This window comes from Diadema setosum, chromosome 15 (assembly GCF_964275005.1).
Source record: "Diadema setosum chromosome 15, eeDiaSeto1, whole genome shotgun sequence".
Classification (NCBI taxonomy): Eukaryota; Metazoa; Echinodermata; class Echinoidea; order Diadematoida; family Diadematidae; genus Diadema; species Diadema setosum.
The window spans coordinates 3,480,189-3,507,064 of NC_092699.1; the positions used below are offsets into that span (position 1 = coordinate 3,480,189).

The 26,876-nt window shown below is 38.0% G+C and overlaps 1 long non-coding RNA gene across 2 annotated transcripts; it reads left to right on the forward strand.

The window, feature by feature from the left end:
* Positions 1-1,681: 1,681 nt before the first annotated feature.
* On the forward strand, positions 1,682-20,109 carry LOC140239300 (uncharacterized). Of its 2 annotated transcripts, XR_011901967.1 has the most exons (5): positions 1,682-1,931; positions 2,767-2,964; positions 11,510-11,560; positions 11,927-12,081; positions 19,395-20,109. It is a non-coding gene; the product is annotated as an uncharacterized lncRNA (long non-coding RNA). The 2 variants fall into 2 exon arrangements; XR_011901966.1 differs by lacking the exon at positions 2,767-2,964.
* The last annotated feature ends 6,767 nt before the right edge of the window (positions 20,110-26,876 follow it).

Here is a 26,876-nt window from a genome sequence, read left to right on the forward strand (position 1 = left end):
TGTACAATTCATATACAAGATACAAACAAACAAAATGAATAACAAGTATAACAACCAATCTAATATATACCATAATTAACCAAAAGGGGTTATGAATATTCATCTTCATGATGGAAGACGGAAAAACATGTTTTCATTCCATTCCTTTATCACTTTATTCGCATTACGTAATCGTGTCCCATATCAACCTGTCATAAACGTAAAAAGGTGAAAACTATAAACATGAAATACTTTGCTAGGACTATGTAACATGGAAAGAAGCAGTCTATTCCTTTTAGTCCAACACGGCAAAAACGTCGTTTAGAATCTCAATCATCTGTTTGTTTGTTTGTTTTTGTGCTGTTGTTTTTTTATTGCAGGAAGGTTTACCATGCACTGAAAACCAAATGAAGCAAAGAAGATATATATACCTTCGATCCTGCTGCTGATGTACAGAGGGCAAGAAAGAAATCGTCTGCTATCTTGACATCGTAAAGCTTTAACCTCTGAAGGTTTGGCATGGTGCAGATACTCTTGGCGTAAGCCCCTGATGCAGCAGGGGAGATGTCAGGTCCCTCTTGGTGTATTATTGATTGAAGCTTTGCAGCAACATAATATAAGGAATACATTATTGATATGACCATTAAAATATATGTATATAATAATCTTGCTCATACTTTCTTAAAGATTTGATTTCCTTCTGCTCATCCACTTCAACCCGTTCTCTCCGTTCTTCCTTCACTCTCCAGTTATTGCATGGCCCCCGCACCTATATCCGGAGCGGCAACGGCGATATGTTTTTTTTTTCCCCATCTCTTTGTAAGAAAAAACTCCCTATCCATATTCGTAATTAAAGTGCTGACCAAGTTCAAATGATTGTTGAAAACTTATCTGTTTATTCAATCCTAATTTTGTTGTTTTTGTTGTTGCTATTGTTATATCGTATCCACATGATGCTGGTACTTTATACCTCATTTCTTTGGGGATTAAAGCTCTTAGAAACGTCAGCATTACGCGCTATATAAGGAATCAACTTTAGTGTCATCAATAATAAATGCTACATTCATAAAGCGCATCAAAAACACACGCTTCTTTAATTATGCTTTGTACAATTCATATACAAGATACAAACAAACAAATGAATAACAAGTATAACAACCAATCTAATACATACAATAATTAACAAAAAGGGGTTATGAATATTCATTTCGATGGTGGAAGACGGAAAAACATGTTTTCTTTCCATCCCTTTATCATTTCATTCGCATTACGTGATCGTGTCCCATATCGACCTGTCATAAACGTATTAAGGTGAAAACTATAAACATGAAATACTTTGCTAAGACTATGTAACATGGAAAGAAACAGACGTGACTCGCTACAACAAAAGGATCCTAAAGTCGCTGACGGGTGAGCCGAGAAAATCGAGTTTGAAGTGAGATCACCAAAATCTGCCAAAACGTCGGATTTCTGCTTGTAACATAATCTTGTAGTATAATGTATCTTCTATCACCTGCCGAAATTTCGAAGCTGAATGATCAAAGGAAAGGCCTGAAAATAGCATTTTTCTGGGCCATGCTCGGCTCACCCGTCAGCGACTTAAGGATCCTTTTGTTGTAGCGGGTCACATTCTTTCTCCAACACGGCGAAAACATCGTTTAGTGTCTCAATCATCTGTTTGTTTGTTTGTTTTTGTGTTGTTTTTTTTTATTGCAGGAAGGCTTACCATGAACTGGAAACAAAATGAAGCAAAGAAGATGCATATACCTTCGATCCTGCTGCCGATGTAAAGAGGGCAAGAAAGAAATCGTCTGCTATCTTGACATCGTCAAGCTCTAACGTCTGAAGGTTTGGCATGGTGCAGATACTCTTGGCGTAAGCCTCTGATGCAGCAGGGGAGATGTCAGGTCCTTTCCAGTGTGCTATTGATTGAAGCTTGGCAGCAACATAATGTAAGGAATACATTATTGATATGTTCATTAAAAAAATATATATGTAATAATCTTGCTCATACTTTCTTAGAGATTTGATTTCCTTCTGCTCATCCACTTCAACCCGTTCTCTCCGTTCTTTCTTCACTCTCCAGTTATCACGTGGCCCCCGCACCAATACCCGTAGCGGCTACGGCGATATGTGTTTTTTTTTCCCCATCTCTTTGCAAGAAAAAACTCCCTACCTATAATCGTAATTAAAGTGTTGACCAAGTTCAAATCATTGTTGAAAACTTATCTGTTTACTCAATCCTAATTTTGTTATTATTGTTGCTGTTGTTGCTGTTATATCATATGCACATAATGCTGTATCTGTCCTCATTTTTTTCCGGATTAATGCACTTAGAAACATCAGTATTACGCGCTAAGGAATCAACTATAGTGTCATCAATAATAAATGATACATTTATAAAGCTTATCATAACGCATGCTTGTATGTGCGCTGTACAATAGAGATACAAAATATAAACAAACAAATGAACAACAAGTATATATAACAATTAATCTAATGCATACAATAATTAACAAAAAGGGTTATGATTATTTATCTTCATGATGGAAAACGGTAAAAACGGGTTTTCTTTCCATCCCTTCATCATCTCATCTGCATTACGTGATCGTGTCCTATATCAACCTGTCATAAATGTAGAAAGGTGAAAGGTATAAACATTAAATATTATGCTAAAACTATGCAACATGGAAAGAATCAAACTATTCTTTTTAGTCCAACATGGCGAAAACATCGTTTAGTATCTCAATCACGTGTTTGTTTGTTTGCTTGTGTTTTTAATTCCAGGAAGGTTTCCCATGCATTGGAAACTAAATGAGGCAAAGAAGATACCTTCGCTCCTGCTGCTGATGTAACAAGGGCAAGAAAAAAAAAAACATCTGCTATTTTGACTTTGTATAGGTGTAACGTCTGAAGGTTTGGCATGGTGCAGATACTCTTGGGGTAGGACTCTGATACAGCAGGGGAGATGTCAGGTCGGCAAAGGTGTGTTATTGATTGAAGCTTAGCTGCAACAAAATATAAGGAATTTAAAATAACCCTACGTGATTGAGATATTAACCGATATTTTCGCCGGGTTGAACTTCAAAGAATAGTCTGTTTCTTTCCATGTTACATAGCCTTAGCAAAGTATTTCATGTTTATCGTTTTCAACTTTATACGTATATGACAGGTTGATATGGGACACAATCACTTAATGCGAATGAGATGATGAAGGAATGAAAAGAAAACCCGCTTTTTTCGTTTTCCATCATTAAGATAAATATTTGTTACCCCTTATTGTTATACTTGTTATTCATTTGTTTGTTTGTATTTTGTATCTGAATTGTACAGGGCATATAGAAGCATGTGCTTTTGAAGCCGTTTATGAATGTAGCATTTATCATTGATGAAACTAAAGTTGATTCCTTATATAGCGCGTAATACTGACGTTTATAAGCGCATTAATCGGAAAAAATGAGGTAAGAAACAGCATCATGTGCATATGATATAACAATAGCAACAACAAAAACAACAAAATTAGGATTGAGAGTAAACAGATAAGTTTTCAACAATGATTTGAACTTGTCAACACTTTAATTACGAATAAATATGGAGTTTTTTTTTTCTTTCTTGGCAGAGAGATGGGGAAATAACCGATATAAGGAATACACTAATGATATGATCCTTACAAAAATAAATTATATGACCTAAATAAATCCACTTCTCCAAATCCCTCACTAACTGTGTTCTATTGATTGGAGCTTTGCATCAATATATACATTAATGATATGACCAAGGAATACAATAATGATATGACCATTACAACCACCATAATCACCCTAATTATGTGATCTGCCAAGTTATATGAAAACGGTACAAGTATAAAGATTCATGCGCAGTTTTGATGCACATTGATTTAACTAACTAACCATCAATACATAATACCGTTGAAATAAATGATTCGTAAATTTCCCGGCAAAGTTTGTACATTTCCCGTCAAAACTGAATGTTTTTACAGTTTCCGTCGATGCCATTTCCAAAATTTGCATACATTTCCCGGGTAGGCGTTTGTTCATTTCCCTCCCGTTGTACAAATCTTCGTGTTTGTATAATACAAGGATCCACATGAATGAGGGCTACACACTAAATAGCAGAGGTATAAAAAAAAAATCATTTTGTATCTCATTTTCATTATTCAGTTGTCACTGATAATACCGTTGTGAAAATATTAAAAACTAACATTGTATATTTCTGCAGAATTTTTGCAACATTTTCATCAATTTCTTTTACACACTGCCTCGTCCTCTTTTGTTGTTGTTGTTCTTTTTTTGGCAGTTAGCATTGACATGCGTTGGACATTTTCTTCAATAAAAATGAGCTGAAGTAAAAAGAAAACAAAATCGGGAAAAAAAAGGCCTAGAGAGAAGAATACTTAATGTATTGTTTTTATCCGAAAAGAAAATTCTCAGATAACTGAATAGAGGATATGGCAAAGAACGTACACTTTTAGTGCTTTTTTCCCTCTGGGGTTGGTATGATCTGTATATTGTGCTAGAAATGAACTTTAACCTGTCTACTTAGGTTTTTAGGTTTTTCTACAGAAAAAACGGATAGCCGACGCTTACAGACCGGATATAGCACGAATAGATTCATAGACAGTCAAATACAATACCGCGTTTATGCACTCAAAATTCAGCAACATTTTTTTCTTTTCAAACGGATTAGATAGCATTATTTCACAACGTTCATTGGGCTCACAGGATAATAGGGTTACACATGCCCAAATCGTCTGGTTTTACGGTTTTGTAATATAATAACATAGAATATTCTGTAACTTTTCTTTTCATATCTCTCTCAACATAGGCCTAATATTTTCCATGATTATGAATAACACCTTAAAATTTGATCTCAAGTGTATTGTAAAAAAAAACTAGATATATCGCTACGGCGACTGATATGCCTCCGCCATAATGCATGGTTCTCCTAATAGGTCTATAGTACAATGTCTTGACAATGTGTGATGACAGTTTCACACAATTGGCAAAATATTAAAATGACAGGTTTGCCACAAATGTGCTGAATGTTCACTTTCCTAGAACTAGGTTCAATTGGATGAATGATTAAAATGTCAGAGTGCAGGTATTTGGGGAACTGATGATTTTTACTTGACTTTTGTTGAACATGCATAAATATGTAAGTTTCATGATGATACCTTGAGTTACTTTTGAGATATGGAGGAAAAAGTGCAATTCAGCACTTTCACTTGACCGTTGACCTTTTGGAAAGAAACTTCCCACAGAATATATATTGGGTAATACATGCATACATCAAGTTAAAGGGATGGTACAGTATTGGTAGAGATGAGAATTGGGCTTTTAACTTTTTGCGAGATACTAAGAAAGCATTTATGAAATAGTACAGAGTATACCCATTTTCAGAGGAATTCAAAGTTTATTTGATGAAAATCGGGCTTGGAATTACTGAAACATCCAAAAACAAAGTAAAACAAAACGATCGTAATAAAGTGTGGGTCCCACACATATTAGAATTGCTCTCTTTTTGGATATCTCGGCCATTTCAAAACCAATTTTCATCAAATAAACGTTGAATTCCTCATGGAATGACATGCTCTTTCATATTTCATAAGTGGTTTCTCATTATCTCACAAAAAAAATGTTAGAAACCTGAAATTAGGTCTCAATCAAAACTATACTATCCCTTTAAAAAAAAAATTTCAGGCATTGCATAAATATAGGAAAGTAGTGATATTTTGAGGAGTTGACCTTGACCTTTGACCCCCTGACCTTTGAACCATGACCCCCAACTTCCCTAGATTATCACTGCCCATTGGAACAAGCATATATGCTAAGTTCCATGAAGATACCTTGAACCATTTGCGAGATATGGAGAAAAACATTAATTTTGAACCTTTTTTCACAAAATAACCTGTGACCTTTGACCTTTGACCCCGTGACCCTTAAATCCAAACAAAGTATTATCCCCCCAGGATATACCCTCATACCAAGTTTGATGCAAAACCACCACACGGTTCTTGAGATATCGACAAAAACAAAACGGGACGGACGTACGTACGTACGTACGTACAAAAGTACAGACGTACGGGCGTACGGACGGACGGACGACCCGAAAACATAATGCCTCCGGCCACTTCGTTGGCGGAGGCATAAAAAAGTTACGTCTTTGATATATATGCTGAGTTGTTTTTTTTTTTGTCTGTTGCTGTACACGTCAGTTTTGTCAGTATATGAATGATTTGATTTTCAGTATCTTTTTTTTTTCTTGCATAAACACAGACGAAATGCATCAATGTAGTTTAAAGGAATGAATTAATCATTAAGTCGGGGGGGGGGGGGGAGAAGGGAATTGGGGTAAAACAACATGACCTTGTGACTGTAGTTCTCTTGAACGCAAACTACATAACACATGGAATACCAAGGAGGCAAATCCTGAGATGGTCTAAGACCATGGAAGAACGAGTAAATACATATCCCCTCTTTTCATGACAAAACAAGCTTTACCGTTTGTGAGCAAAATTACCTTGCATCACAAATCAAACAAAAAGTCACACACACTGATTTTGTGTGAGGACTGAAAACATGTGAAATGGGTCAACCGAGCAGATCTTGACTTTTTCATATTTTCTGAAAGAGCAAGTCTTCTTCTACATTATGCTAAAATTTGGGATCATAAACGGGTAGAAAGATGTGTTTTTAGCATATGATCTCTTTTTTGTGTGTGTGCAAAGAGTGTGATTAAATATGGCTTTAGATTATTCTTTTTATTTCTTAAAAACCTTGTACACACTCTTCACTTTCAACTCCTATAACTTTTGAAAGGATGATGCTGCTACTTGGAAAGTTGACATTAATTAAGGACGGAATATGTTGATAAGGCAGGCTTAATTTCAGTTTAATCTAATAATTCATTCGTTACTGTTACTCCGGTGGTTTTCATCCTGTTTTTCTCCCATTCATGGCGCAGCCAGCACGGCTTGGTAAAGGTAAGCGCTTGAAAAGACACGGTACTTCAGAGTCTCTTTTCTCACTTCAAACTTTTCCTGAGTGTGTGGTTTCTTTGCAATATTTAGATAGGTTAGAAGAGTCCCATTTGATTTGAGTTATACATCATTTTAAGGCTTAAAGTCTGCTCTTTCAAAATATACTCTTAATTAATTTCATGTCTGGCGATTTTCTGTTTGTTTTGTGATGCAGGGTAACAAATGATCCTCTAAGGTTGGAAAGCATGATTCTAAAATATTGTATTTTTTTCTTTCATTTAATAAGGCGTCCATAAGGTTTCACTGTTTCCACAGCACATGATTCTTCTAAAGTATACTTATGCATCAATCATTTTTGATCTTATAACTGTGTATCATCATCTCCTGAGTGCATGTTAACTCAATTCTTACAAATTATTTCTACGCTGTTAAAATTAGAGAAAAAAAAAACACATAATAATGTATCATACAAGCACTTTAATAGATTCATGCAAACCTTCTTACAGTAATCACAGCTGCTGCCCAAATCGGCAAAGAAAAAAAAAAGAAAATATAATAGTAATAATCTTTGAACAGAAGATTCTAACCTTTGATTGTGAGGCCATAGAAGCCATTCCTGTGTAGAACGCGTCATGCAGCTGGACGTCGTTCAGTCTCATTGATCTGAGATTGGATAGTGAGCAAATGCCTCGACCAGCAAGTCGAGCAGCAGAAGCAGGACTATCGTCCTTGTCTGCTATATCACACTTATCTGACCGCTCCGATGCCTGATGATTGAAGAAGTACAACATTAAGACATTCAGATCTGCGTTTGTGTTACTCATGAAATATGCAATAATCTGTACAGAAATGATGGAAAGAGGAATATCTCTGGTATTTTTCAATGAAAATTGTGCCAACAACTTGCAGAGATATCAATGCTGAATGCATGGTCAGTTGAATATCACAACTTGGGTATGCGACTGACATCCTCGTTTTCTTTGTGATCCGACCACTCATTGTGCGTTTGTGTATGTGTGTGTGAGGCTAACAAAATACAACAAATGAACTTTGACTGTAGAATTAAAACAGGTCACGAGAATTATAAGAATTAACGTACAATCATATCTCTCGTGAAAATAAAGCTATAATGATGTACCTAGCTGCTGTGTCTGTGGCATAACAGTAATATAGAAACGTAGTGATGTGTAGGAGAGGTGAACAATACTTACAAAGTAACCACAGACCTGAAGTACATACATCCATGGTCTGAAATGGAATTCATAAATGTACAATGATGAAAGTGTGTTAAGATGAGGAATCAGAGGCTTGGCTGCATCCAGACAATTGCATTGAAACGCGACATCAATGACAAACAACAGTGCGTCCTCATCCTCAACATTTAACATCTCACATAAGAAACCTAGGACAGCCGTTCCAACATCTAGTCCTTGTGCTGCAGTGAAGTAGAGGAGGTATCGATACAACTGGTAGTCATCAATCAGCTGTTTTGTCAGCTGGTTGAACTCCTCCAGGTTGTTCTCATACAGCCATGCCAGATGTATTCCCGCTAGATACTCATGAAATAACTTGTGGGGAATTCGGTATTCAACTACAAGTTCAGTTTTTCTCTTGATGTTTTTCCAACTTGAAACAAAACGCTTCTCTCTTGTGAGGACCCCAATATCACATGCCGTCTGTAAATCAATTTCACTTGCAGTGAGGTCTTTTTCTCTGAATACAAGTTCCTTACGAAGGAGACTATGCAAAGCATCTTTGCCAAAATTCTGTAAACAGTCGTCACCTTGCTCCAATTTCTTTTGTTGGTCTTCTTGGTCAGTCACCTTACCAGCATAGTGCTCTTTAAGAAGGAGGATCAATTGGTCGAAGAGTTTGGAAAATGTCTTTAGTTCCTGAATCACACTGCGGCTTCCTTCATTCTGCCAAATGAAGCAAAGCATGCTGCAGTAAATGGGGTAGGGTGCCATATTTTCTGCTACAAGGCTGTCCTCTGTCATCAATCTAATGAGACTCTCTCTGGCTTCTTCGTTGTTTGGGAAGAATTTCGAAATATAGCGGGAAACATCACTTGGCTTGAAGCCCTCAATCTTAACAAATGTGTACTTCTTCTTCAATTTCCCATCGGATCTTATCCGATCAGCTTTCCAAGGTCTAGTGGTAACAATAACTCTGGAATTTTTGAACTTCTCGCACTTGATCACTGCAGGGGTGGCATCTCTTGAAGCTTTTACGCTAATATCCTGACCGTACTCATCAAGACCGTCATAGAGAATCAGTACTTTCTGCTGGTTCGTTCGAATGTATTCGTCTAATCCAACCCAATCACAGTCCAGGTCATCAGACAAATTGTTCATGATGGTATGACTAAAGCATGTATTCTCCTCAATTTCCCTAAGATGAATTAGGAAAAGGAGATCAATGGTCTGCAGACATCTTCCCAAAGCCCAGTCAAGTGCAAGTTTAGCTAGGAAAGTTGTCTTGCCAACACCCGCTTCTCCACAAACTGCAATACGTTTGGGCATATCTCTTTCAGTGCCAATCTGCTCCAAGTGTTTAATGAAACTATCATAAGTGATGTCCTTTTTTTCATCCCTCTTATCATTAGAGAACATCACTAAATTTGTGTAGATATCCTGCAGCTTCACTGATGAATCCGGATAAAGAGGGGAAGTGCACACACTGCTGTACATGCTGACATAATGTTCCTGTAACTCCTTCTTGATTTGTTGAACTTTACTTGCTGGAACTGAACTTGGTGAACCTGATGAATCTGAAAGAAAGCAAATTTGAGATCATCAACTCCAACTAAATCTGGAATAGACCATGCAACAAGGATTCTTCTATGTATACCAAATCAGGGATTCGGTCATCTCATTATTAGGCCAATACAACGCTAAAATGATTAGACTTCACGGATGTCACATTGTTAATCACAGACCCCCCTCCTGCGGAGCAGGGAATGGGGGGAAGGGATAACGGGCTACAAAATATTGCTGCCATTTCTAACACCCGTTTAACATTTGTTGTACCATTACCCTCCTTTGATTGATAAAAAAACCTTGAAGTCCTCCAAACATCTTCTTACTGACATAGTGCAGCGTGGACACAAGAACAAGAAGACTGTAACCTAACGGCTAAAGTCATTCACAATCATTCACTGTTTTACCATATTTTAATCATAACCACACAAGCACATAAAAAGGAAAAAAAAAATATCGACTGGAATAAAAAACCATTGTGGCCAGTTCCGAATAAATTGATCTTTACAGCTGTGGTCGAATGGAGCAACATTACGCTAATCCCCTTAAAAAAAAAATCAAACAAACAGGCACATCATTTTAATCTAAACACCTTCGCACACTATGCTGCCGCAGACTTAATTCAAAGATTCAGTATCTGATTGTATGGCTACACATTTAATTTTCAATCAGATTGGAAAGCCTGCCATCAGCCAATTCCTATTTTCACATTTTTACTATGATGTAATTTCTAATCTGTAACTCCCAAATGAGTGCCAAGAAATACAGTGTACTACTATTAAGTATACATTATTATGCAATTGTGTACCTTTGGGAAATGATATCTGAATATGAGAGATGAGAGAAATATATAAATATGCCTAGCAGAGTATAAATTAGGTTGTCAAGGCGTCTGTAACAAGTGTGTGGATTCTGTCAATCGATTCCTAAATTTTGGTAGTTGAAACACCCACAATGTCATCCTTAAGACAAATGACAGGTTACTATAATATATAGCTGAGGCAACTGTCAAGTGATAAGCTGAAATAACACTGGCAATTTCATCTTAAGCATATTCTCTCAGCATGATTCCTTCATGCTGGGAATTATGATACAGCTTGCATTCAACCTTTGTATTTTTTTAATCAAAATCACAAAAGTTACTGCAGATGATTAGAATATTCATTGTAGTATATTGAAAATATTCTTAATGGTATGACACGTTATCATTTATTTCCTAATACATTGCTGCAAGAATGTTTACTTGTCATTCAAGTTAATGCAGACAATTAATTTTTTTTTTTAGCTGAATTATAAATAAAGTCCTATCAAGTTACAGTTTGAACAATTTCAAAATCTCTTTCTAAATACTTAATGACAAGAGATCATACAATATATGCATTCATACAAGTTTGGTAAGTAAAGAAATAAAATAGGGCAGAAGGATTATGAAGGTTGATTTCGGGGAATAAATTGTACAGTAAACTATTTGAAAAGTACAAAATCTAAGAGGATTGGGAGTAACCCCTATAGTGACCTATCGTCATTGCCCCTGTTACGAGTTACCCCTCCCCACTCTGATCTTTGCTCATATTGATGCTACGTAGCCACAGAGGTTATTGCCATGAAGCCAGGATATAATAATGTTGTTGTTATTGTCATTGTACAACACAGAAAGTGGTGAATTATTTTATGTAGGCAATACGTGGCTCCGTCAGCAGAATGCTGCTTGTAACCGGCAGCCTGGCATTTTATTCAAGTAATTCTATATAGACTAAACTTTAATTGGCAGGTGGATGAGAGGAAACAGAGAGCTTGAGATGATGACATAATCCCGCAAAAAGTGCGTATATGACTATTTGTTCTCCCATGAGCTATCATTATCATTATCTATTTTATTTCTTAATTGATTCATTTATTCATTTGACCATATAAATTACATTTAGGCTACATAACATAAACATTGCAATCATGAAGCAAAAAAGAAAGCGAACATAACCACACAAACTGTATGCATGTGACACAAAACGATAGAGGAATAGATCATGACAATAATTACGGTGTACATTTATTTAATCAGGACTACTCTTTAAATAATCATTATCATGCTTGTCTCCTGTATCACTCTGTCTAAGGGAAGACAACCCTATGTATCGTTTTTAGACTGCACAGTGCACACAATACTTTTCTTCACTTTTAATCCTTACAGTATGATGACCTACCAGAGGGTAGATGCTTCTCAGCAATCCGGACAAGTTTGGCACTCATCAGAGCTTCTCTCAGGTTTGATCGAAGTGACGACGAGCTCACCCCCTCCCTCCATTTACGGAGCATGCTGACAGTTCCATCACTTGTTACTTCATGGTAACGACTGTTGGTTTTGATAAAGTTCTGGATTTCTCCCAGAGGGAAATCCAATTGTTTCCCCAGGTTCTCGATGTCTCTATTATTTAAGATATCTCCTGCAATATTTGTGAGAAGGGTATCCACGTCATCTGACATCCTGTGATAAATTGAGATGAATGGGCCCATTTTGAAATCTGTATAAAGATTTTACACTAATTACGTAAATAATCAAGTGCCTCGATCAGTTCTGCCTGTTTGCATTTGATGCAAATCTCATTTTATCCCTGATTGCGTCCCCTGCACTATCAAAGTGGATTAAGCCCTAAGTGAAAACAATCGGGGGTCGCAGTAAATGCACTTAATCTGTAATATTGGGTCGTCAGGGATATATTTCTATTGCAAATGATTTACGATTGCCCTACATCAACAAATAGTAATGAAATAATCAATGTTCCAGTGGTAGCCATGATGGACAATCATGGGCGTACGTACTCCAGCAGGATTCGAACCTACGACCCCCTGAAATCCGGACAGGCGTTATCTGCACTAGACCACCGAGCTTTACAAAAGAGAGATTTCTAATGGATAAGATTCAGTCTTCTGGTGCGGTGGGGTTATAGTCCAGGCGCAGGGACCCAGAAAAAATGACTTCGTTCAACCCACCCCGCAGAAAAGGTTTGACTGCATAGGGTGGTCGGTTGGACTCTCTGGAACACCCCTAGGTAGTATGTGATTCGAAATTGTGGTATCAATAAAATTTTACAGGCCATTTTAGTTGCGACAAGACCTTATTGTTCGAAAAAGAGACTGCGCACGCCAAGACTACTACACGCACCACTAGCACAGGCGCCAGTGCCAGTGGTGCGTGTAGTAGTCTTAGCGCACGCAGACTTTTTCCTCGGCAAACAAGGGTTTTTGCCAGCAAACTCACTAGCTGAGGTCAGTGTAGTTTAGTTTCTAGCCGTTTTTATTTCGTGTATATTTTTTCCGAGTTGCAGCAAGCCGAGTGAGGTTGCATACCCAGTGATTGTGACCCCAAACCGTTCGGGCGTCGCAATCACTTGGTATGCGCCTTCGCTCGGCTTAGCACAATAAAGTGGGCTTCTACACATGCGCAAGCTGCAACTCGGAGAGATGAAAACGAAATAAAAACGACTAGAAACTAGACTGGGGTCGGTTACGGCTGGCACTGAAAATTACAACATAATCACAGTTTTTTGCAGTTATTTCATGAATGATTCCTCAAAACACCGTAAAACCATATATATATATATGTTGCTAGAGATGTCAGCAAAACAATGGGATACATTGTAAGTTAAAATATTGTGCATGGTTACCATGGTAACCAGATGTATACAGGTGATTGATAATCCAAAAAAATGCCTCCAACTGCTGCAAACTTTGGTATTTTTTGTTCAGTTTTTTTTTTTTTTTTTGTAGATAGGTGAATTAAAAACAAACATTTCTATTGATTATTGTTCAAAAAAGTTTTTTTTTTCCTGTTGCCATGGCAACCAGTAATATCCAATCAGGATTCAGCTGTCAATACTTAAGAACTAATGCCCATATTTTCAAAAAGCTCAATAAGCATGTTATTCTGCATAATTGTACCATTTACCGTACTTTTAACACATATTTGACTTCAAATTACAGGCAAGTGTTGTTTCCACCAATGTATGGACACAAAATTCCCTTCAAAATCTATGTTAATACAGAGAGCAAAGCCGACGATATTCTGATATTAGCTTATTAGAGTATATATTTACAGAGAATGGTTATTCGAAACATCCTTGGAAAAGAGCAGAAGAAAGCAATTGATTGTTCTTGTTCTTAAAGGAAATTCATTCAAGAATGCAGATAAATTCCTTTCTAAAGAAGGAATATACACGTACACTGCATTATCCATCAATGGAATTAAAAGCGTACTTTTCGTTGGTAAGCTATATATATTTGGACAACTTGTGGTGATATTTCATAATCAAGTTCGTATTACCAATTCTTTGTTAAATATGAATTCAATTTTTCATTTCTTGTTATATAAGCCTGTTACTAGAGCTCACAGTGTGATGGATTGACTTTCAGTACTTCGTTATACATATATATACATATATAATACAAGTATTTTAGCTTTATTTTCAACAAGTTTATTTGTGGATCGAGGTATTTGTGAATCAGGGTTTTTTAAGGACGTCTCAGGGTCAGACAATTCAGACAATCAGACAACTTTCTGTCTCAAATATACCATCAGCATTTTTGTTTGTACCACACCAGCGTGCGATAAAAGTGAAAAAAAAAAATATCTCGAGTGTAAATACTTTTTCGTGCTTTTCGTGGACTGTAAGTGCACGAAATTTGAATCATTCTGTTTGTTATAGGCTATATCTAAAGTGTAGATACATTTTTTGTGCTTTTCGTGGACTGTAAGTGCACGAAATTTGATTCATTCTGTCGATATAGGGTATCATTATTTGGACAACTTATGGTAATATGTGACCCGCTACAACAAAATGGTCCTAAAGTCGCGCACGGTCGAAGCCGTGAAAATCGAGTTCGAAGTTAGAGCATCAAAATTCGTCAAAACTTACGATTTCCTGAATTTGACATATTATTAGAGTCTGACATGTCTTCTATCATCTGTCGAAATTTTGAAGCAAAATGATGAAAGGAAAGACCAAAAAATAGCGTTTTTCTGGGCCATGTTTTTTTGGCGTTTCAACGAAGCAGAAACTGGTTCGAACATTTGGATTGAGCGCCACACATAGGCTCCGCCCCTAACAGCAACCAGAGTGATCTCATTGGTCAGTTTGCTGCTTGCCGCTAACTGAAGCGTGAAGCTCGCACACTGCCCATGCAGTCGACTGGTGCGTGAGGGCTGGTTGCGCTATGCCTAGCCGCTTCTCCTGACATCCTGGTCACTGATTGGTCGGTGAGGAGACCGCCGACGCTGTGTTTGAATGAGCATTTCGGGGGTTGCTAGGGCTTAACTTCTATTGTCCGGAGGTGAATACTGACTTGCGTGTCTCTTGATAGTGATTGCGTCGCAAGGAGAACTTTTAGGGCGCTTTTCTCGAAACAGTGATTTCACAGACGTCTTGACATGCTCTCTTTTAAACATCGATATCTCCGCAGCCGATTATTTTTATAAGACGTGTTATATATCAATTTAGAGCAGAAAGATTAGGGAATTGTGTCTTGTAATTTTCAAATAATCGACCTCGCCCGACTTTAGGATCATTTTGTTGTAGCGGGTCACAATATCATAACCAAGTTCGAATCGTCAGTTCTTTGTTAGATATGAATTTCTTGTTATGCCTGTTACTAGAGCTCACAGTGTGACTGACTTTCAGTACTTTGTTATACATTACAGTACAAGTTTTGTAACTTTTTTGTTCAACAATTTTATTTGTGGATCAGGGTATTTTAAGGACATTTCGGGCTCAGATAACTTTCTATTTTCCACAGTCATTTAGAAATTTGCCACAACAAAGTAGGATAAAGTGAAAAAAAATATCTGGAATCCAGACACGTTTGTTTATTTTGCCTTACGTGCTCAAGATCACCCATTGTAGGTCGGGTCTTAACCCTATAAAGCCCAAGCTATTTTGACCCCTTCCAGGCCCAAGGGGGGGGGGGGGGCACATTGTGCCCCCTACATAACTTCTTTATCATATGATGTATGACCGTCATATTTGGCACATGGGTAGAGCAACTCATGCTCTACATGACCCAACATTTCTCAAGGTTACCCACTGAGGGCACTATTTCCCAAAATATAAAAAATACATAGAAAATATGCTAAAATCGTGTTTTTTCTTTCTATTTCTTTATCCCCAGTAAATATGTTGTTATTTTAAATTAATCATTTTCATATTTACTACAAAGGAAGAGCAAGTCAACGTTCACTATTTGTTATGGTTGAAATTTCTCAAGGTCAACATGTGGGGGCGTAATTCATTACAATATAAAGAAATATATGAAACCTATTACGTATTGCTTGGAATGGGTGCATATATTTGTATCACATTTCATATTTCCAAAATACTGAAATTTTAAGTTTGCAGATTGATATTATGATAAACAAATGATATTCCAGGCAAAGCTTGTGTGAAGATAACACAAAATAAAAAGGTAATCTTTGAAAAATGCTGTATTTTCGATTATTTCTATTATATCTATTGTTTGATGCCTATGTTATATAGAAAATAAAGGAAATAATAAGAAGACCATTTCAGGGTAATTCTCAACCATAATTACTTCACATTTCTTTCCTTTAGCAAACTATAGCCAAGAAAACCCCAATTTCATCCATAATTATATTGTTAACTGAAATTGAAACAGAAAATCATACAAAATCTGACTAACATGGTTGTCAGTTTACGGTTGCCATAGCAAACAGGAATATCGGACATACCTAAATTATATATCGAAATGTTTGTAATAAGAATTTAGGAAAAGCCACCAAATTTGGTTGAAATCGGGTAAAGGGTTTAGGAGCGGCAAATGAAGATATGGTAGGGGGCACAATGTGCCCCCCCCCCCCTTGGGCTTTATAGGGTTAAACTACCCACCTCAACACTACAAAGTTAACCTGGATAAAACGGATAGGACCCCTAAGATTTTCCCTCATTCTCTCCTTAATAGCATTAATTCATTACTGCACGTTTTAATACAAATTTACATGTCATGACTTTTCATTTTATTTTTTTATTTTTAACCCTAGCTTACCAACGAAAAAGTACGCTTTTAATTCCATTGATGGATAATGCAGTGTACGTGTATATTCCTTCTTTAGAAAGGAATTTATCTGCATTCTTGAATGAAATTCCTTTAAGAACAAGAACAATCAATTGCTTTCTTCTGCTCTTTGCCAAGGTTGTTTCGAATAACCATTTCTCTGTAAATAAATATATACTCTAAAAAGCTAATATCAGAATATCGTCGGCTTTGCTCTGTGTATTTACATAGATTTTGAAGGGAAATTTGTGTCCATAGATTGGCGGAAACAACATTTGCCTGTAATTTGAGGTCAAATATGTGTTAAAAGTACGGTAAAAGGTACAATTATGCAGAATGACATGCTTATTGAGCTTTTTGAAAATATGGGCATTAGTTCTTAAGTATTGACAGCTGAATCCTGATTGGATATTACTGGTTGCCATGGCAACAGGAAAAAAACTTTTTTGAACAATAATCAATAGAAATGTTTGTTTTTAATTCACCTATCTACAAAAAAAAACTGAACAAAAAATACCAAAGTTTGCAGCAGTTGGAGGCATTTTTTGGATCATCAATCACCTGTATACATCTGGTTACCATGGTAACCATGCACAATATTTTAACTTACAATGTATCCCATTGTTTTGCTGACATCTCTAGCAACATATATATATTGGTTTTACGGTGTTTTGAGGAATTATTCATGAAATAACTGCAAAAAACTGTGATTATGTTGTAATTTTCAGTGCCAGCCGTAACCGACCCCAGTCTAGTTTCTAGTCGTTTTTATTTCGTTTTCATCTCTCCGAGTTGCAGCTTGCGCATGTGTAGAAGCCCACTTTATTGTGCTAAGCCGAGCGAAGGCGCATACCAAGTGATTGCGACGCCCGAACGGTTTGGGGTCACAATCACTGGGTATGCAACCTCACTCGGCTTGCTGCAACTCGGAAAAAATATACACGAAATAAAAACGGCTAGAAACTAAACTACACTGACCTCAGCTAGTGAGTTTGCTGGCAAAAACCCTTGTTTGCCGAGGAAAAAGTCTGCGTGCGCTAAGACTACTACACGCACCACTAGCACTGGCGCCTGTAGCAGTGCTAGTGGTGCGTGTAGTAGTCTTGGCGTGCGCAGTCTCTTTTTCGAACAATAAGGTCTTGTCGCAACTAAAATGGCCTGTAAAATTTTATTGATACCACAATTTCGACTCACATACTACCTGGGGGTGTTCCTGGAGGTCCCATCTACCACTCTGTGTGGTCAAACCTTTTCTGCGGGGTGGGTTGAACGAACTCCTTAATTAAGGCCCGTACAGGAATTAGCGCCTTGACTATTACTTAGATGCCTCTCAATTTGCAAGGGAGATATGTGATGCAATACATCCAAGATCTGCTCTGTGAACTAAATTGTATTCATTTTTGTCGTATAATCAGCTTACATTAGTGTTTCGTCAGAGTGTTATGACTGAAACATAACGGCCCGAATTCACGAAGGTGGTACAAAAGAAACCATGGTTTAAACCATGGACAAAAACCATGGAGCGCCAAGTGTCGCACGGAATATTTCTTTACGAAATTGGTCATTTCGTCGACAAAATGACCGTTTCGTCAACGAAATTATCATTTCATGGACGAAATGTTCATTTAGCTATAAAAATGCTGTCATTTCGTTACAAAATAATCATTTCATCGACGAAATGACTGATTTCTTAACGAAATATTCCATGCGACACTTTGCGCTCCATGGTTTTTGTCCATGGTTTAAACCATGGTTTCATTTGTACCACCTTCGTGAATTCGGGCCAATGAATTTAAACATCCATTTACTGTACATTTCTAACAATTATAAGACTACAAAATCAACGCCTACACCATCGAGTAGGCCGGTATACTCACCACAATAGACAATAGCACATCCATTTACATTGCAGTGATTAAAGGCATCACATGGTTATTTCTGCTAATGATGAGCATCTTTTGTGTGTTCAAGCTATTCATTCATTTTCATTCGGAGACTTATTGGCATGCAAGGAGGTAGTTTAAGCATTCTTTTTAAATTTCTGATCATCAGTGAACCAAGTTTGTAGTTGTTGTTTTCCTTTTTAATCATTTTTCTTGTGCACTAGTATTTTGAAATGAGTAACCCTCAATGGAGTCCATAACCAGATCTCCCCCTCTTCGTGAATACCTGGGTAGTTAGCGTCTTAGGGACAATCAGGCAATCTCCTATGTGACGAATTACAAACAGGAGAAAGTCGATGTAACGTACACAAATTGATATGAGTTTGCCCAGATGCTAACCTTATCACGCAGTCAAAGTAGTCGATCAGTTTGTACGATGCAAAGCAAATTTCGAATGGCTTAGAGAAAATCGCTATGAATATAACCAGCCCCAATTCAGTTGTCCTGTTAAGTCGGCAAATCATTTTAGTCATGATTCGAATGTGCCTCTTGAAAACCATTGTCAATCAAATGAACATTCCAGACTGTGTTTTTTTTTGTTTTTTTGTTTTTTGTTTTTTTGGTGAAGCAATCACAGCAAAATGTTATTCAAATGAACTGAACATGATTTTGCACAAATCAGAAACATACATCTGGAACTTTCCATTTTTTCAGACACCCGGAATGCAAGCTTTATCCACTGTCATGCCTGTCATCAAAGCTGGAAGTCATACGGACGATTTGAAGACATTCCTATTTGATTTAAATTTCCTGTCGTGACTGTGATATGGCTTATACCTCTTCTCATGAACTTGGCTTTGAAACTTGACATGTTTTTCAGCCGCTGCTGGCTGTTCTCCCTCAAACTTTTTGGACATGATTTCCAGCGAAGTATTGACACCCAAAACGCATGAAGTCGAAATGGAGGATGGTGCGGAGTTGTAACAAGTTTGTCCTATCCTCTGGCGATTTCACGTGGTAAGGCAGCGAGACTGAGAGAAGGGCGTGGCAACATGTGAGACAGGTTAATCGATGAACTGATCACCAGAACCCCTCGTCGGACTGAATTCTTAGTCCATGACCTGGAATGAATGAGACATGATTATTATCACTCTTTTGCTGTCATTGATTATCGCTAGTGTACTTCATATTTGTGTGGGATAGGGAACTGTCTCCTGGTCACTTTTGCAATAAAAAAAATGAGGTCTGCATAAAAGTTGAGATGAAATAAATCATATAAATTATCTATGTACCAAATTTTGATTCACTGATATCTGACTTGATATTCTTATTTGTTTTTATTGCATGTTCTCATCCAAAAGGACGCAGAATTCCAAAATGGATTTATCTAATTTGATTATTACCATGATTATGAAGTCTGCTTTTTGTTGTTTATAGACCTACCTACATCTTTTATGCAAAAAAAAAAAAAGAGTAAACTAATAAGAAAAAAAAATCAAGAAGGCCGATTACAATCAGGAACTATGTAGTCCCGGAGCCTTTTCTGTTTGCGTGCGACGCTCAAGTGTGTGTGTGTATGTGTGTGTTTGTGTGTGTGTGTATGGATGTGTTTCAGTTTCAGTGAGCTTTATTTATCCATTATATAGAAGAAAAATAAGTATGACGATATCAAACATTCGAAAATAAGGGACATATAAACAAGAGTTCTTAGTACATAATAATGTAAATGTAAATATTTCATGACGACAAAACTTTTGATATTGGTATACAGGTGGAGGAGACGGCCGTTTGTCAATATAATAAATAGGCATATCTCTTGACTTTGACAGTAATCATTACTGCTTTGAACAATTATATATATTTCTTAAACTGAAGGAACACAACACATACACAAATATCTATAAAATGAATAACATGAACATTTCAAGTATTTTGAATGTCATTTGACCGAAAAAAGAACAACATAAGGTGGAAAATACAAAAGGACAAGAATGAAAAACGAGAATAAGGGACAAGAATATGAGGGTACTCAAATTGCAAAAGAACAGAAAAGCGAAAAGAAATGAAGGAATAATAATATTATACATGTATTAACAATGTTCAGGAGCTGAGAGCTACAAAGGGCATATTTCTGATTCGAGTGATATGTTGTGAAAACTTTTATAGGCTGATTTGAAACACCGTCAAGAAGAACTGCGTCTATAATATATCTAAGATCATCAGTCAATGAGTTTCATATATCTGGACCAATGTGGACCGTTATGCCTGACGGACTTTGAGCTATAAAAAAGTTTGAGATTTTCTATGATATTCTGTTGCATCAGAGGTAGGATATGAATGAATACTAACATTTGAAAGACATGGAAATATTGCAGGGAGCCGCTGATTGTAAATATCCCTTCGGAAAACCTTCCCAACTCTCGATGGAGACAGAAGTACAGCTGTAGTCTCCCCGGTTGTCGGCCGCCGCCCTACATGTATTTCTCGCCCTTTCCTCTCACAAGATTCGTAACTATATACACTGTACAACTCTTCGTGCTCCTAATTTACTGCAAATTATACCATTATTTCTAAAAAGCCCTTACTCTACCCTCGTGGAGCTGTATTTCGGGCAACTTGAACTCTGTTTGGTTGATGCAAAACAGCGTGATAATAGCTTCCCGCAAAACTCGGCAAACCACTAAAGAAGTGAGTACCACGGCCCCTCTGACCCACTCTGATCGGCCCGAATCTTCGAGCGACACCGAGCCCGCCGATTTAACACTGGCTGACATCCACCGCATTATTCAACTTTCTTCCGCCAACGTCTATGCGAAGCTTGATTCGTTGTCCAGTGAAGTTGTCTCCATCAACAGAAAGATCTCGGACCTTGAGGATTCTGTCACGATGAACTCAGACAAGATCACAGAGCTGGTGCAGGAACAGAGAAAAATCCCAGAAATAGAGGAAAAAAGATGGTGAGGGAAATCAACAAGCTTCAGGATAAGCTGACACCCACGGAGATTCACGGTAGACGTACAAATCATCTCTTCTATGTTGTTGCAGAAACCTAGGATGAGCACATCGATGACGTCCTTTGGGATACCTTCTTTAATCTTGGGATTAGGGACGCTGAAAACATTGCCCTAGTTAACCCCCATCGCCTTCCATGCCGTGACAACGCTTCCAACCAGGCGACTGGAGGATCCGTCCCATGACCCAGCTCCACGCAATGTCATTGCCACGTCTCATGACAAATCGAAAAAAAAAACACCAAAATCCTGGTCGCATTCGAAGACCGTCAACGCCAACGACAACCACAAGGATCCCACGCCGCCGCCGAGGACCAGAACCCGCGTACGTATGATCATCGTCCGCACTGGCCTTCCCCAGCTCTGAAAGCCAGAAGGAGTTTACTGGCAAAAGATGCCTTCAACCTGCGCAAAAAGAAGCACGTCTGTACGAAAATCTCAGTTGTCGGTTTTGATGTGAAAGGAACGTATGCTAAAGAGTTGAAAGGTTGGTCCGTCGGGTATTCGAGCTTGGGTCTACCTGAATTGCTATGACGTCTCTGTGGCCGAGCGGTTAAGGCGTTATCGTTCCATGCCAAAGACCCGCGTTCGATTCCCGGCGGAGATCAATTTTTCAACCCTCGCGCTTTTCCAAAAAAGGAAGAACAGTAAGAGGAATAACGATGCCAAAGCTACGCACCGATTTCTCCTTCCTTTAAGACATATACATATATATATATTAATTATTATTATTATTATTATCATTATTATTATTATTATTATTATTATTATTATCATCATCATAATTATCATTATTTCAAGATTGTCGTTTTGCTCACTGTAGATGTGAATCCTTTTCTCTTCTGACCTAACATACCATCAGATACCTTTTAGTAGAGTGAAGGTCATGATTCAGCTATACAGTGCTTACTATATAGCATTCTTACTTTGTAACCTCATTTCCCTTATCGTTAATGATTGTATCAAACAGTATTGCTTCTGCGACAATGGAAGTCTTCCAACTTTCGAATGTCATGTATCCCGTTGGGCTATCGCCGGGTGTTCTCAAATTACTGTTCGTTACATCGTCAAGCTGATACAGTTGATTCCTTTTTAAATTAACCGGCATGTTTTCCTGTGTGTTGACGTATAGTTACGGCCTTTTCAATGTTACAGAGGAAAACTAATTAGTCACCTCAGAATGCCTTCAGGGTTTTCACCTATTTAAATGACAAGTTCACCTTCATAGACATGTGGCTTGAGTGAATGCAGCAATATCAGTAGAACACATCAGTGAGAGTTTTAGCAAAATCGGACTATCCGTTTAAAAGTTATGCATTGTTGAAGTTTCTGCTCAGTCACGGCAGGATGTAAAGACTGCTATAGCTTGGGATGTCACATGAGTACAACGATACAAAGAAAGAATAAAGAAAATCCAACATATTTCCATTCTTCTGGGATAACAAAAGAACAGTCGACTTCTCTCTTTCAGAAGGCAGGGGGAATAATATTACCCTTAACATACGTCAGTAGCAAGTCGAAGAAATGTGCACTTTATTCAAAAACTAAAGTTTTGTGAAATTCTCTTTTTACTTTCCTTACGAGCTCGTAGGCATATGACATTACACTGCAGTAGTCTTCTCTTCGCGAGCAGTGACTGCGCAGATATTTAAGATATTCGTAACTTTTGAACGGATGGTCCAATTTTCCTCAAACTATCACTGATGTCCTCTACTAATATTGCTGCATTCTCTAAATACTGATGTATATGAAGGTGGGTTTGTCCTTTAATATGTCAACTTCGTTTCTGGAATAGGAGGCGTGAATCCCCTCCTCATGTCTGCATTTTCGTAGCTTTATTCCAACCTAATTCCATTTTGTTTTAGTCAAAAAATTCCAACTTGTTTTTTTTTTCTGCAACTAGCAGGACTTTAAGGCAAATTTATCATTTTGTTTTTTAGATGAAGCAATAAACCCAGTATCAATGCTTTAAAACAGTTTTAAAATGTGAGTTCAAGGATAGAAATAACCACTGTAAGAATTTGTATCAGTATTTGTAAATTGATGTTTAGTCCTGGTAAATATATGATAAAATATATGAAAAAATGTTGTAATAAAAAATTGTTTTTAGATCAGACCGTCTACAAACGGTACAGTTGTCATTCTGGTTATGGTTTATTGAAAGAAATACAGATATCTCTTTATGATTCAGGCTGTATTGGGAACATTCTATATGATAGGATGTTTTGTTGTACAGCAGACCTATACGTATGCATTAAATGTTATATTTTGAAAATCTTTAATATCAGTATTCCCAAAGGTAAACATGACCTCTAAGTGACACCTATAATGTGGCTAAAGAGTAGGGTAGAAAACCGCGAAACTCGGTTAAAGAAGCTATGCTTGTTAGGAATCTTTTCTTGATTGCGTACTTCTATACATTGATATGCTCAAAGTTAGAGCCATTATTTTTTTTTTTGTACATGATTTTTGATCTACTTTTCTTTGCGAATGCTTTTAAATTAATTCTTACTTTTAAACTTCTTGATAATCATGCCTACCATAACTTATTTTTCATGCATGCATCCAAGGTCTTCTCACTCGACAATATGCTAAAAAAATGTCTGCAAAACTCTTGTGGCAAAATGTTATATATCGTTGATATACATGTTCTCTGATTGCAATTTTCTGCACACCTATAATTTGGCTTTGAATAAAACTCACGCTGAATTTTGATTTCAAAATAAGCTTTAAGTCCTCGTTCACGCTCGCAATGTTGAGACAAATCTATCCACCTGCTCTTTTTACTACAGTGTTATGCAACATTTGGACTTGTGCATCTCTCCTTACACCACGTCTTTCAATCTGTGTTTATGACGCAGATTACGCACGGCGCTTCTGTCTCACCTGTGTGTTACTAGCCCCCTGCCCGGGCGGTATTTCCCCCCCAGTTATTATAAACGATAAACCGTCCTCCATAGCTCAATATCAGAAAGGGCTCGTAGATCGCAGAGAGGCAACCCAAAATACCGTGGGTAGCAATATGTGGGGTGTCGCGATTTGTGGGGTGTCAACGATTCGTACGCCACCTCGCCCGCGCGCGGTGCGATAGGCTTATAAAATGCGGTTATTAAATACGAGAGGGCGACATAGGATAGGATACACACACACACACACAAAGGCAAGAGCTTTATGTCTAGTGTGTTAAAGGGGGTTTCACACCGAGCTTTACGTACTGTTGCGTAGAGTTGCGTAGTGTTGCGTAGTGACTACGCAACACTACGCATCTGTATGCTGTGAGTACGCAACTCTACGGAAGAGTACGCCGAGGTACGCAAAATACGTACGCGAGATGTACGCAAAAAAGTAAACATGTTTAATTTTTTCGCGTACCCTCCGCGTAGAGCACCGATACGCAGGTTTTACGCAAGTCTACGCAACCCTACGCAACTGTGCGCCATTTATACGCAAGAGTACGCGATGAAACCGTGTTCACACGAAGGCACTTTTTCGGCTCGCGTATGACTTGGCGTAGTGTTGCGTACTGTTACGTAGACATTTGCGTAGACTTGCGTAGACCTGGCGTACATTTACGTAGTGTTGCTTACAACTGCGTAGGCAATTATTATTGGTGAAGATTTGGCATTCCAATGTGATCCATGTTTAAAAACTGCATGATATCATTCATCCCACTCGACTCTGAATGGCTGGTGAATGTATCTTCCTGTGCTCTTCGAGTCTTCATTATCTTTTGTAGGCCTAATGACTGCAAAAGGCCGAAAAGGAAGAGCAAATTGCTGTGGTAGGTGCGAGAGTTCTTCTCCTGCTCATTTTTACATACCTCTACTGATCAAGATGCAGACAATTTGCCAGCACTGTTTGAACTAATCTGGCAATGAAGCTCCAGCGGGAAGTTCCCTATAATAATCACCGAAGTAGAGGAAATAGAACGTGCTTCCAGCCTTATTTTAACTGACCAAGAAAAGGTACACGTTCTAATGGAGTGGGTTCAATAGCACCCGATGCTCTATGATAAGGCTCGTGAAGACTATAAAAAGGAGGCTAAGAAGCTGCTGTATCAGTCATCAAAAAACCAAAAAATGGAGATTGGGGTAGAAGGTATGCTACAGTATAGTGATCAACCAGGCTAGCGCACGCAGACATGGGTGAAAACTCAACGAGACAAAGTTGGCAAGCTAGTAAAGATTTCTGGAGGAGCATCAGGGAGAATCAGTATAAAGACATGTTGTCTCCTCATGTTATTGGTGGCTTGAATGTCCAATAAGGTAGAGGAAGCTACTGCAATTACAAGTGTCATTTAATCACACTGATCTAAAATCATGGCACCATGAGGTAGTTCCTTTTCTGCTCTGCTTGTGTTGCCACGCTATGTACAGTTGTTCCATGTCTGGCAGGTGGATGTTGTACGTATCTCCACGAACCTGAAGTTAATTCATGATAATGCTGCTGGTCATCTCGATCAAGTGAAGATTATTGCAAGTTTGAAGCTAGGTTCTAAAGATTTCCTGAAATGTGTATCTTACTGCGTAATTCTCGGTGCATGTCGTGTCAGGAGTTTATTGAACGCCTGTGGCTTCATTCACATGAAAATGAATAAAATAATGAAGAAACATTGTCGGCATGCAGTGTTTTTCATCAGTTGTTCGTATTGCCCCTTGGTCGCCGCTGGATCCGAGATTTGGCCCACACACTTCTTAATTTGGATTCTTGCAACATCTTATTTTCTTCTCTGTTCTCATTTTTGCAAAACGTTCGTATTTATGGTAATGCGGTTTCTAGGACAGCTAATGCTGGAGAACTGAAGGTACCAGCAATGGATTTAACCTCCCCACCACATCATGTTTGAACAGCAGGCAATTAGTGGAATAAAAAGCAGAAGGCTACGCTGAAGTAGCTTTGCAGTGACATTAATTTGTGCATACGCCCGCAGTACGCAACTTCCCGCAACTGTAAGCAACTCTACGCGGCCTGTACGCCCGACCTACGTTTATGTACGCAACTCTACGCCGCTACACGCCGAATACGCTACGTTGATACGCGCTTCCTACGCAACCATACGTAACCCTACGCTGAGACTACGCAAATCCTGCGCGGATCATCACAATTATTTTTCATGAGTACGCAGCCGATTTCGGCGTAGTCGCTACGCAACTCTACGCAACTCTACGCAAAGCTTGGTGTGAAA